A 12,997-nucleotide genomic window follows, 5' to 3' on the forward strand; every position below is an offset into this window, starting at 1 on the left:
GCGATCCCTGTAAACCACATCCATAGATCCCAAACCTGTTTATTCCCATTGGTGATCACCAACACAACCCCTCCCGTCAGCCCGGACCCGCTCCCAGGCTCTGCCCCATTGGGCAGCAGCACAAAACTGGGCACAAATCCCGACTTTTCCCCCATTTCCCACGTCGGCATCACCCATCCCCTGCAGCACCAGCTTCGGGACAAAGCCACAGCAGCCGATTCCCAGTATCCGTCACGATAAACGCCTCTTCCCACTCGTACAAAGGGATAACACCAGAGGAAGAGGGAAGGCCGTGGAAAACACCCCCCGACCTTTGCTTCCTTTGGGAATAGCTGCGATTAAACCCCTTTCCCGGCCATTTGGGAAGCTTGGGAGCGTGGGTTCGGCTGCAGCGATGCCATAGACCCCAAGCAGCCCCATTCCCAGTGTCCCAACCCATCCGAGGCTCCCTTTTCCCAGCTCCCTTTATGGGAGCCTGGCTGTGGGAAGCAGGCAATGGGGTAACCCCGCACCGTGAACCCCAAAGCCGGCACCATCCACATGCCATGGAGGGGAAGGAGAGGGGGAAGAAGGAGAAGAAAGGGAAAAGAGCCCCCTTTAAACTAAAGAGGAGGAGGAGGAGAAAGCCAAAGGGGGGGGGGGTGTAAAACTCGTTAGCACTAATTATCAGGCGCAGGGACACCCGATTAATTTGCAAGTCAATTAAGTCTCCATAGGTTCACGTTTCCTGTTCTCAGCCACTGAGGGGGAAAGAAAGAGGGAGACACAACTGCGGCCTTAATCCTCCTCAGAGGCCGCCATGGCGGGGCCGCCTGCCCGTGCCAAGGCGGAGGGAAGGAGGGAGGGCAAAGGGGGGGCTCCAGCTGGCACCCGCCATAGCCCAGGGGCCGTTATGTGCCAGTCATTGTGCCCTCCGGAGCCGGCCTGGCACGGCGCCGGCGCCTTCCCCGCCGCCATTTGGGAGCCCCCGACGCCATTTTGTCGATGCCACAGCCCGTGGCCATGTTGTGCTCCTGCCTCCTCCCTGCTCCTTTGCTTTCCCCCCACCCCACCATGTCTATGGGGCCCTCAGGGCCTGTAAGGGGCTACCAGGGTCTGTAAGGGGCTACCAGGGTCTGTAAGGGGCTACCAGGGCCTGTGGGCGCCATCGAGGCCTGAGTGGTGGCTGGGAGGCCAGGTCTACCACGGTGATGGGCTGATGGGGACCATGCTGTGAGGGGTGGGTTGGGTGGGGGTCACCCCCATAGAGCCTTGAGGTACCAGATGGGGCTGGGGGCTGATGGAGAGGAGCATGGGGAGAGAGGAGATGGGGTTGAGGGTGTCCCCCATGCCTCAGTTGTGGTTTCTCGGCCCAAACCGCACCAAAACCCACATTTTCCGGGAGCAACCTCAGGAATGAGGCAAGAATTGGGGGAAAATGGAAGGAAAATGGCTTCAAGCCATGGATAAAGAGAAGCAACAGTGCCAGAGCCCCCGGCGGGACACAGCCAAAGGGACCCCCAGCCAATCCCAAGGCCAATCCCAAAGCACGGGGGCCATTTGTGTGCGTGTGGACACAACAGGGCTGGGACCTGACAAAAGCCCCCTGATTGACACAGAAAAGGGGCTGACAAAAGGCCGAGCGGAGCACAATGGGACCACGCGCAGGGCTGGGCATCCAGGGAGGAATTCGGGACACCTCCACCTTCGCCATCCATGGGACCTCATGGAGCATCCTCCTCCAGCCTCGGAACAAGGAGCTTGGCACCCTCCGCACCAGTTCTGCTGCTTCCTCACCCACCAACGGGCACCAGAGCCCTCGTTTGTGCCAATTGGATCCTTTGGCCAGAGCTTTCCCGATACAAACGCAACCAGCTGGGAAAGGAGGGCCCAAAGTTTGGTTCAAATCCCTATGGAGCACAGGGAAGCTGAGCTCCACCTGGAGGGGCAGCATCCCAGGGGAACGGGCACCCCCATCACCCATCCCTTTGAAAACCCCTTTGTGTGTGATAAAACACGCAGATTTTGTCATAAAACCCATGTGTTTTCCCTAAACCCCATGTATTTTTCCTAAAAAACACGTATTTTTCCTAAACCCCACTTATTTTTCATAACCCCACCTATTTTCCTCATTCTAATTCCAGCTGGAGTGAGGACCCAGCTGAATTCCCATTGCATTTATCCAAGAAACCTTCTCAAAACCCGGTGGGTTTGGATCTTGTTTTTCTCTCCCCCTTCTCCTTTCTTATCGAGAAACAAAAGTGTTTGGAGACTGAAACGGCTCCATTGCGACAGGGAAGACCTGGAGCAGCGATTGCTTCCCTGCACAAGCCACGCTGGTTGGGAATGCCTCGGAGCACAGCCTTTGGAAGTGCGAACTCGCCTCTGTTGTTATCCTTTGGCTTTAATCATATCCAGGACAATTCCAGCAGCTCCAGAACTGAGGAAGCTTTCCCTACCTGAGAGGTTCCAGGCTGGTTTGTCCATCAAAACGAGTTTTAAGCAGGACGGACCTAAGTCGAAAGCCCCACAATAGGGATTTCACATGGAATAAACCTCAAAACGCACGCTTTTGTTTTTATCATTTTCCTGAAAGGTTTTTCATTTTAATCCTTTTTTTTTTCTTAATCAAAAGGAAAAAAAATATCTCGTTCCCAAGAAGGAATCAACCCAAATTCCTCAGAATAATAGGAAATAGCCCGGGATGATGCGACACAATGGAGCTAAAGCGGCTCCCACCAGCTCAGGAGCCTGCAAAATAAATCCCGAGGAAGATTTGATTTTTTTGGGGGGATTTCTTTGCAAAAAAAGTGGGAATGAAATTCAAATTTTCCATTTTCATGGAAAAAAACCGAGATTTTAGCGGGATCAGTTGGAATTAAATGCGGACATTTGAGTGTGTTCAGAAACTTCCCTAACGTTGGTCATTCGAAAAAGGAACAAATATTAGCGGCAGTAATAGCATCGCAGCTAAAATCCCTTCTTTTCCTTTAAATTCAGGGGGGGGGGACGGGACACGAGCACTACGATTTAACCGCCCCCCCCAGAAGAAAAAGTACTTTTTCGTTTGCTCCATTCTAAAGCAAAGTGGAGGAATTGCCTTTAGGAACAGCCTTAAATCGGGATCCTCGACCCGACAAATCCCGAGTAACGACGGCTTTGTCTGAGCCTCGGATTCCCCCCATCCTCGAGCCCCAGAAATACACCGTGGCCCACCTCAACCCCCCCACCCCCCCCCAAATTTCCCCTCTAGGATTTAAGGGGATAATTCGCCTTTAACAATTTGTAGGGTTAAGAATCCAAAAGGACCAATTGAGTCCATTCGAGGAGGGATTTTTTACCACTTTTATGGGAGAAATGGAAGAAAACGAAGGGGGAACTTGAGGGAGGAAAATGGGGATCTGGGGGGGTCTCAGGACTTCCCCTCACCCCTCACGACAGTGGGAGGTGGCTGAGGTGGAGGACGAACCCCACTCGGGAGCGCTCCTCCGGGGGGAGAAGCCACCAGGAATGCCAAAGGATGCTTTAAAGCGAGGGACGAGCCGCGCTGTGCGCTTTAACCGAGGTGCTAAAGCCGGAGCCGTGTTTCAGTGTGTAACAACCCCCCCCCCCCCCCCCAAATGCCCCTTTTGCTGCGGGTTTTAGGCTTTAACCCGGTTTCAAACCAACTCAGCGCCCGCGCATCCCCCTCGGACCTGCCCGCTCCCTCCAGAGCCCTCCTCGCCAACGAATTCCTTGCTCCCAATCGCCTGTTGCGAGCCCGGTGCCCCCCCGAAGCCCCGGCAGCGGCCGGGGGGGTGGGGGGGGATAGGGGAGAGGGCTTAACTTGGGGTGCGCGTTACCCCCTTGAGGTGCTTTCGCTTCGCCCATCACGATCGCGGTCACCCCAGCAAATGCCCCTCAAGTAATTGAATTAAAACCAGCTTCTTTTCTAATCTGCTTTGGCGGGGGGGGGGGGGAACGGGCGGTTACACACACCCCCCCCCGAGCATTTTATAATGAAATGTAAGATTACAAATTAATTGAATTGCTTCCCCCCCCCCTTTTTCAATCTGTCATTCCCTGAAATTTGGGGCTAATCGTAAAGCAGTGGAAAACAGCCCAAGTGTGTGGGGGGGGCTACAGAGAGGTCCCCCTCCATCCATGCAGCACTCACAGAGCGTGTCCAACCTGTACCCCCCCCCCCACACCGTATTCCGATATTTGCACCCCCCAAAAACCCCCTTGAAGCCTTAAAGAATAATGATCATAAATCGAATACATCCCTCTTTTGAATGCACCATCAGTTCGTCGGGATACAGAAGGGCTGGAAATCCTGGGAAACGAGAAATGCTGTCGGGAGTTGAAGCTTTCCTCTTGGTCCTATTCATTTCATTGGGTTCCGTGATTTTATTCGTACCTAAACACGGCTCCTACATTTGGAGCCGCAGAGATTAAATATTACAATTATTATATATGATATTTATTGCAATTTAAAGCACGGTTCTGGTAGAAAATGCTGCAACCAGAGAGAGATTTCGGTTGTCTTTAGATTTACACCTTTTACCCCCAGTCCCTGTTTAACCACATTTATTGGGACCAGGACACGACCTCGCACGTTTTACATCCTATCCATACCTTCCCAATTCGATCAAAAGCTATTCCTAACCTAAACCCATCACCGGAGCGCAGGCGGTTGCCTTTGCCTCCTGGATTTGTCCATCCCCGCTGGATCACCTCCCATTATTTCACCTTTGAACAGGCTCCTGCCTTTTGCCAACTTTTGAGCAACTTTTGAGGAGTTTTAAGCCCAAATCAAAGCGTTTCAGGATTGAAAAATCTCTTTTGATAAAGAGAGAAATTGCGACGGCTTTTTGCTGCTGCTCCCCCAGGACCCATGGGCACGATCCGGGACCCTTCTGCTTTCACTCTGCTCTTGCAACAAGAGGAAACCACAAAGCGTATGAGGTGCCCGATCCCTTGGGCATCTCTCCCAGCACCTCAGCTTGATCCTTGCACCCCTTGGTGCCAGCCGGGTGCTCCAGGATCCCCCCTTGGCACTGACCCGGCAGCCCAAGATGCTTTTGCACTCCCTTTGCTTTGTGTCCTTGCTGTCTCTCCCCCCAGCTCCTATCGGCACAGATTTTAGGGGGAATAATGCAGTATCCCAGGTCGTGCGATGCCAGCGGCTTCCCAGCACCGGCATTGGGGAAACGGCTCTCCCGGCAGGGAGATTCCAAACAGCAAAGTCTTATAGCCCAGATTAAAGACATTTAATGCTTGTTTGCAGAACGAGAGGGTGGCACCGGGACTGAGCAACCGGTAACGGGCATTAGGGAGAGACAGCTCCGAAAGCTCCATCCCTTTCAACCCGGTTTCGGATTCGCTTCGGGAGGATGCAGCTTCTCTTTAAGCTACTAAAACCCCGAAGTGCTTTTCAAAGGCAGTTCTTGCTCTGCTCTGACCTCGGGGGGGGGGGGGGGGGGTCCTGTGCTTCCCCCCAAGGCAAGTCCCCCCATAAACTCCAACCACATAATAACCCCCAGCCTGGAGCGTTCAACCCGAGCCCGTTTCCCCTCTATCCCAAAAGGAAAACATTCCAACCTGGTGGGAAATAACACAACACCCCCACCCCCCCTTTTTGGTGCACACACAGTTAAGCTACGAAGCAGATGGGATTCTTGTTCCCGCATCGGCATCGCAGCACCAAAACCTCATCTGGGTGATGGATAAAGCCAAACCGAGGATAATTTACCCCAAACACGGCTCCGACCACGCTGGGGTTTAACCTGATATTTCACAGGGATCAGTTTAACGTTCTCTACATGGGTCCCGTTCCCCCCCGCTCCCCTTTAGCCCTCCGGTTCCAGCAGCCGTGATGGGATTTAGCACACGAGGGCTTCCAGGATCACTGATCCTATTAAACTTCCACAAACAGGCAGGGAAACAGCCGTTGGCTGCCCAGGGCAGGGGAGAGGGACGCACACACCAGCAACGACCCCAAATCCTTGTGGAATACGTTAAGATGGGAGGAGTCCCCCGATGATCTGCTCCAAGTGTGGCTCTTAAAACCCCTTTCCCCACAGACTGGGACAACGAATCCACACACAGGTCCCTATGGAGATAAGCAAAGGGCATGAATGGAGTTGTGGGGTGGGATAAGAGTCATAGGGTGCCCCCCAAAACCCAGGGTCAATCCCATCTGTCCTCCCTTGGCTCCACCACCAGCAGGCAGGGCCAGGGTCCCTGAGGATGCTGTGCCAGGCACAGTGCCCTGGGCACCAGCACTGGGGGGATGCTCCACAGCAAGATCCCCCCCATATCCCATCCGTACCATGGGGCAGCCTTTGCCAACCACCCCAGGAAAGCCCTAAAAGCCTGAGGGAGGGGAACAGAGCAGCTTCCATCCTGAAACCCTCCCCTAAGCCGTTTGCTTCCCACTAAACCCATTGGTGTTCCCTAGTGCCAACAGAACGCTTGCGCCCTGGCACACGCCATGGAGAAAAGAGGGCAGCAGCTGCCAGGCAGCGCCGAAGCAATGACATTTACTGGGGGGGGGGGGGGGCGGGGGGGGAGAACACACCGATGGGGGCAGCTGGCTGCTGATTATTGCGTTATTTGGGGGGTTTAATTCATCTTCCTTTAAATAAGATTGTTCCAACGAACAAAGCGCTCGCCCAGGCCACGTTTCCAAGAGGAAAGATGCCAGCACGGGATGTGCCGCAGCCCCATGCACCCAAAGGCTAGGAAAAGAGGGATCCCAATCTATTCCTATGGGCAGGTCTCTGGTGTGAGCTGAGCGAGGCCATCGGGGAGGCTGGGGGGGTGTTAGCTATGGATGCATTGGGTTTCTCTCCCCCCACTGATTCCTGTCATTCAGCCCCTTCCCAAACCTGCTTCACACATGGAGCATCCCAGCCAATTTGGAATGTCTCAGGGACCTGTTTCCACCTCCTGCTTGCTGCAGCATCCAGAAGCAGCTGGAAAACACCCCTGCAAACCCAAAAGCAGGAAGCCCCAGCTCGGCTTCACGGTGATGCCTGGGATGCTCCATGGCCCCAGATCCATGTTGCATCCCAACCTCCCGTGCCACCTACCAGCCCTTTGTTTCCCAACCCATCCCTGGCTGTGCCCTGTGTTTTATTGCTATTAACATGCAGAAAATACATGGAAAAGAAACAATATCTTCCCAGCTGAACCACCGCATCCCTCCCACCCCCTTTAATACAACCTTGAGCCGCTCTGCCAAATATTCCCATTTAAAACTGCCAGCACAGTCGTGATAGGATTTGTTATCATTTTGGGAGATGGGTAATTTTTGCCTTAATAAATGGGGTTTTCCTCATTTACCGCAATAGTGGAACTGGGAAGGGTTCATTGGATCCCACACCGCAGCTGCGGGCACAGGGATTCTCCCAACAAGGCATCACTGCTCAGCAGCACTTTAAAGCCTCTGGGATGCTTAACTTAGTGATTTATCCCTGTTTCCTCATGGCCAACTTTGATCTTGTCTCAGTGTTTTTCCCCTCCCAAAACAACCTCTTTGGAGACACGGAGCCATGCAGGAATCTTGCTTTTGAGGAGCTGTCATTTGCCATCCAAAACACACTCATCCATGTGCCAGAGAGAACACCAGCAGCTCCTATTGGGGCACAACTGGAGAGGAAGGCTCTTCACCCCCCAGTGAAGGATTGCATGCACCCTGGGCCAGTCCAGAACATCCCAGACTGGTTTGGATTGAAGGGACCTTCAAGCTCATCCAGTTCCAACCCCTGACCATGGGCAGGGACACCTTCCACTTCCAAATCCCATCCAACCTGGCCTGGAGCACTGCCAGGGATGGGGCAGCCACAGCTTGTCTGGATCCCTCCACCCTCACAGGGAAGAGCTTCTTATCTCCAACCTGAGCAGGAGAAGGCAAGAGGGAAGCTCTCAGCCCTCCATAGTGCCCGCTCTGGAGTGGTACCTCGAAGCAGTGATGCAACCGAGTCCAAAATCCACCCCAAATCCTTTCAGTTTGTCCATTTTGGGGGAAAACGCATCCAACCCATAGGGAATACAAGTGCATGGAACTGGAGGGATGGCCAAGTCCTGGCACCCTCAGTGCCCAGCTCCTCCTTCTCCATCCCATTCCCTAGCACCTGCCGGGGGGTTCCGCTGCCTCCTGCTCCCCCCTGCACACGCCTGCTTCCCATGTGGAATTCCAGCCCCACAATGGCGCAGGCAGCGGTGCCAGGGGGATGCCAGCCCCATCCCGGGTAAACGTTGCTGCCCCTTTTGTCTGGGGCCATTGAAAGCACTGGGGTGGTGGCGGCGGGGGGGGGCTGTCACCGTGTGATGAGTGGCTGTGCGGCGTTACCCGTCTGGCACCGGTGCCCCCTCGCCACAAATGCCATTGGCAAAGCTGTGCACAAACAGCTTTTCAGGGCTCGCCTGGTTCTCCCGGCTGCCATAGAAACCCCTCTTTTAGCTGCGAGTATATTAAAGGGTGGCGCTGGCCCTCGCCTTGAATTCATCACATTGTATTCCCCTGGCGAAAAGAAGCCCCAAATCAAAGGAGAAAGCCCACCCCTTTGTGCTCTGTCTGAGGGAGATGGTCGGGCTCCGGCTCCTTCCGCACTTGGAATCGCATCTCCCCCCCTTTCCAAGCATCCCACCAGCCCGCAGCTCCCGGCCTCCTCTCCCTCCATCTCCCCCGGGCACCACCAAAAGGCTCCTAGAAGAAGGATCCTCAATAAAGAGCAGATAGGAGCAGGTGAATCCCTCCCTGCTCCGCTCCATCCCTCCCCAGTGCTGCTCGTAACCAATGGGTCCCAACAGGGGGCTTGGGGAGGCTGGGAGAAGCAGGCAGGGGTGTCTTTGGTCCCGCAAATCCCTTTCCTTAACAGCACCAGGCTGAACAGGAAGTTTCCAGCTGGAATGCACCCGGACTGCAGATGAAATCATCTGCAAGGTGCCATCCAAGAGGCTCAAACCCATCACTCCCCAGCGGCAGAGCAAGCTCATCCCATCACACAAGCAAGGATGTGGCCCCAGGACCTGGCTGTGCTGAGCAGAGCGGCTTCGCCCGCCCTCGGCGGCACTGCAGAGGTAATTTAGTCATTCCAGGCGCTGGGAATCGCCCATTCAAGCAGATTTCATGCCCTGCCACCGGCCACATCTCTCTATCAGGGTGGCTGGCGGAGCAGCACCCGGGATCCACCTCCAGCCCTTGTCCCACCACAGTGGAGATCCAAAGCAGCCCCAGGACACTCCAAAGTCCAGGAGTGCAGTGGAAACACCCCAGCACTTGGGTTTGAAACCTGAATTTTCACTTGCAGAGAGGGGAAATTCCTGTTTCTCGCAGAATTTGGGATAAATCCTGGTGCAGATTTCATTTTGCTCCCCAAATTTCCCTTTTCAGCCCCCAAAAAGAAGCAGGTTTGTCCCCATCTCTTGGCTGCCACTTTTAGCCAGTTCCCTCTGCGGAACAGTCCTCCAACCTAACCTGAGCTCCCTCCTCCTGGCTCCCATCAGTGCAGCCACAGGCCGGGAAAGTATTCCCAAAGCTCATCCCAATTTCATGTTCAAGCCATTGATTTTACCCCCACTGACCAGGGAAGCAGCAAAGCTCCAAGCTGCATTGCTCAAAACCCCTCCAAGTAACCCTGGTTCTGGTCAAGAGCCGGTTCTAAAGCTTGGCCTTGGCTTTGATGGGCTCTGGAGGGGTCCCAGAAGCCACCAAAAGGCCAAGGACAGGAGGTGCCCAGGGCATGGTTCCTGTTAGGCTTTAACAGAGGGGATGGATCTTGCTCCAAGGCCATTCTCAGCTCAGGAATGAGCCCTTCATTCCTTATCCCTGCTGAGCATCAGTGGTTTCCCGTTCCCTGCCACAGCTTCGGTTAAGTCCTCCTCAGGAGCACAGCCCCTCACAGTGACTCTGGGGGCCTTGGGGGTTCCACATGGCCCCATATAACCCCCCAGACCCCAGCAGCAGCACCAGGACCAAGCTGATGCGGGCGCAGAAGTGCTGGGAAGAGCCACCCAAAAGCCCCACACACATTCAAGGGGGAGCTGGGTTCCTGCTCCGAGGTGGCCTCACCCCAGTACCAAGCATCCCATGGCCCCACCTCATCCTCCCTCCATCCTTACCGCAGTGATGCACCCACCCCAAACGATCCGCAGGACCCAAATGGGTGCAGGAGCACCCAGCCCCTCTAAACCCCCCCTCAATGGTGATGCTTTGGTCCCTCTCATGGTGGTGAGGGGGGACCCTGGGCCGGCGGTGGGGGGGGGACGGACCCTGCCGCTTGTCTGGCCCGATCTGCATCACAAAAGGCCCATTCTTGCGAACTTGGGCGACCTCCCGACCCCGGCAGCTCGGGGAGTGAATGGCTTTAGTCTGCCACGACCATCATGTCACTGTGATTAGTGCGTGAATAAACTCTCAATCCCGGGCTGGGGGAGGCAGAGCCGGTGGGAGCAGCGCTGGATCCCTCCCAGCATCACCACCAGCACCCAGGGGGATCCCATCCCACCCAAAGCATCCCCACTGCGGATCCTGCCTCCCAGCTCCCTGCTTAGGGGTGATGCCAACCCCTTCCCATTCCCATTCACCCAATTGGGTGATGCCAACCCAATTCCCATTCCCAACCCTTCTGCTGCCTCCTCAGGAGGCCTCGCTGGGTGAGCAGAGCAGCCCAAAGCTCAGGCAGCAGCAGGAGCATTGATGGGGAAGTTCCCTGCACCACTGGAGAAGACTGGGCCAGATCCAGTCCAGGTCCCTTCAGCTCCTGGAAGGGTTCAGCAAGAGCTGCAGGAGCATCCAAAACACCTGAGTCTTCCTAAATGACCCAGCCAGAGCCACTCACCCAGAGGAGGGATGAAGATTCTACAGGGGCAGCCAGGCTGGTCCTTGCTCCAAGGATGCTCCAAGCTCACTTTGGTCCCAGTGGCCCCAAATCCAGCATCATTGAGGGGACCCAAAGCTTTTGGGCAGGCAGAAAGGCATGTTTTGAGGGAAAAACCTGGGGGATCTTGTGTTTCTGGAGGCCCTGAAGTGCACTTCCATTTACAAGCCAAGCTGCAGGATGCAACAAGCCTCCAACATCTGCTGAACTCTTGCGCATCCCTCCCGCTCGCTGCACATCCCACTCTATCCGATAACCTCCGGGTTGCTCAACACCCATCCAAACCTGCCAAAATATCACCACTTTAAGCCTAAAAATGCAAGATCTGTAGAAAAGGCTTCGGAAGACAGTAAATTAGGCCCTGTGCAAGGGCTCTACATGGGAAGCTAATGACCTTTTGTCTCTCCTGTCTACAGACGGGCCTCATTTGCATGGATGCAGTTGGAATAATCTCGCCCATATTTCAAGCGTGTGGCTGCATCCCCGCATCCTCCTCCAGAGAGGTTCCCTCCTGCTGTGTGTGCCATTATAACACTGCAGCCACTTCAGACTGCCTCGAAAGCCACCGAGACACCAGCCAGGCTCTCCCCATGGATCAGAAAGAGAGGGGCTGAGGCCCCAGATGTGGCCAGATGGAGCAGTCCTGATGTAGTGTGGCTAAAGGGTACCCCAAGAGCAGTGCCTGCACCTCAGCTATGGAGAGCATCCCTATGGGGAGATACTCCACTAACAGCTCCATTTTCCTCCAGGGATCAAGCTTTTGGATGGAGCCCAAGCGTTTTGCTGCGAGCTGGAGCCCTGGGATGCCCTTTCTTAGGTGCTTTGAGGATCCTTATGAAGCAGTTCCCAAAGGGCAGGTTAAAAATGGTGGAAGAGGAAAAACCGGGTGCCCTTGAGGCCTCCCCACACCTCTCCCTGCTCATGTTGCTTTTCCTCATGGCCTGGAGGCATCTCAGAGCTCAAGGAGGAGCTCTGAGCCCAGCTCCTGCTCAAGGGGTGCAGCAGGGCTGGCAGGGACCACCTTACCTGGGGTAGCCTTGGCTTCATACTGCCCAACCCCATCCACTTGCTCCACAGAGATCCCAAGAGCAGGACTAGCCCTGACTCTGGGCAAACTGGATTGCAAGAGCCAGAGCATTGCAGCTCAGGCAGCCCAGGACCCCAACCCCCTGAGCATCAACCTCCCCCATCTTCCTCCTCAGCCCTTTCCAAGGCTTCCAGCCTGAAAACGATGCTGGAATTGATGCTCTCTCATTTCCTGCTGCCATCCTCCCTTCCATCGAGCCTCAGGACCTGGTCTCAGCCCCTTTGCCCTGCACCAGCATTAGGTCCATCGGGGAGCAGAGCAGCTCCGTTAACAATACCGGTGCTGGGAAGGCAGCGGCGTGGCAAACCCCAGCCCTCAGACAAGGCAGAGCTGTCAATCCAGCCCCGAGCACTCAAAAGATTGATTAAGGACCCCCCAAAAAAAGGAGAAAGGAGGGGGGGGGGAGACACAAACAAAAGGGGAACGGGAATTTCTGGCCATGAGCTGGGAGGCGGAGACAGAGGGAGGGAACAGCCCGGCCACGTTAAAATTCCGACGGAGAACTTGGAGCTGAACTATAGAGTCTAGACAAGCATTCAGAGCCCCGGCCCGATTGTTGAGAGCCGCTATTGTCTTAATTAACCATTTGAGCTGCAATGGAAGCAGCCAAAGCTTTGCTTCTGCGGCCCAGCCCTCCGCATGCAGACAAACAGCCCCGAGTCAAGTGCTGTGATTTAAACCCCCCTCGGCACACACACACACACACACACAGACACCTTCCTATGGGGATATGGGGGGGCTCTTTGCAAGGGTGGGTGCAGAAAGGGGGTAGTCGGAGGTGGGAGAAGGGGGGGGGAAGAAATGCAAATCCTCAATGCACCGTGAATGGGAACAAATGGGTTGATTCTTTTAATCTCCTAATGTGCTTAATAAAGCATTATTGCGATGCAAATTTGACTGTAATGCTGTACATATTTTCGTTGCCATGCTGGTAATTTTAGTTGGCGGCACAATCCAGCGCTTTGTTTTAGGGAGTTATTTTTGGGTTGGGGTAAAAAACCCCCAAAGGGATAGTTTGGAGGGTCTCACAGCATCCCTGCCCATGATATCCCACTGGGAATCT

The sequence above is a fragment of the Melopsittacus undulatus genome, chromosome 20, assembly GCF_012275295.1.
Source record: "Melopsittacus undulatus isolate bMelUnd1 chromosome 20, bMelUnd1.mat.Z, whole genome shotgun sequence".
Taxonomy (NCBI): Eukaryota; Metazoa; Chordata; class Aves; order Psittaciformes; family Psittaculidae; genus Melopsittacus; species Melopsittacus undulatus.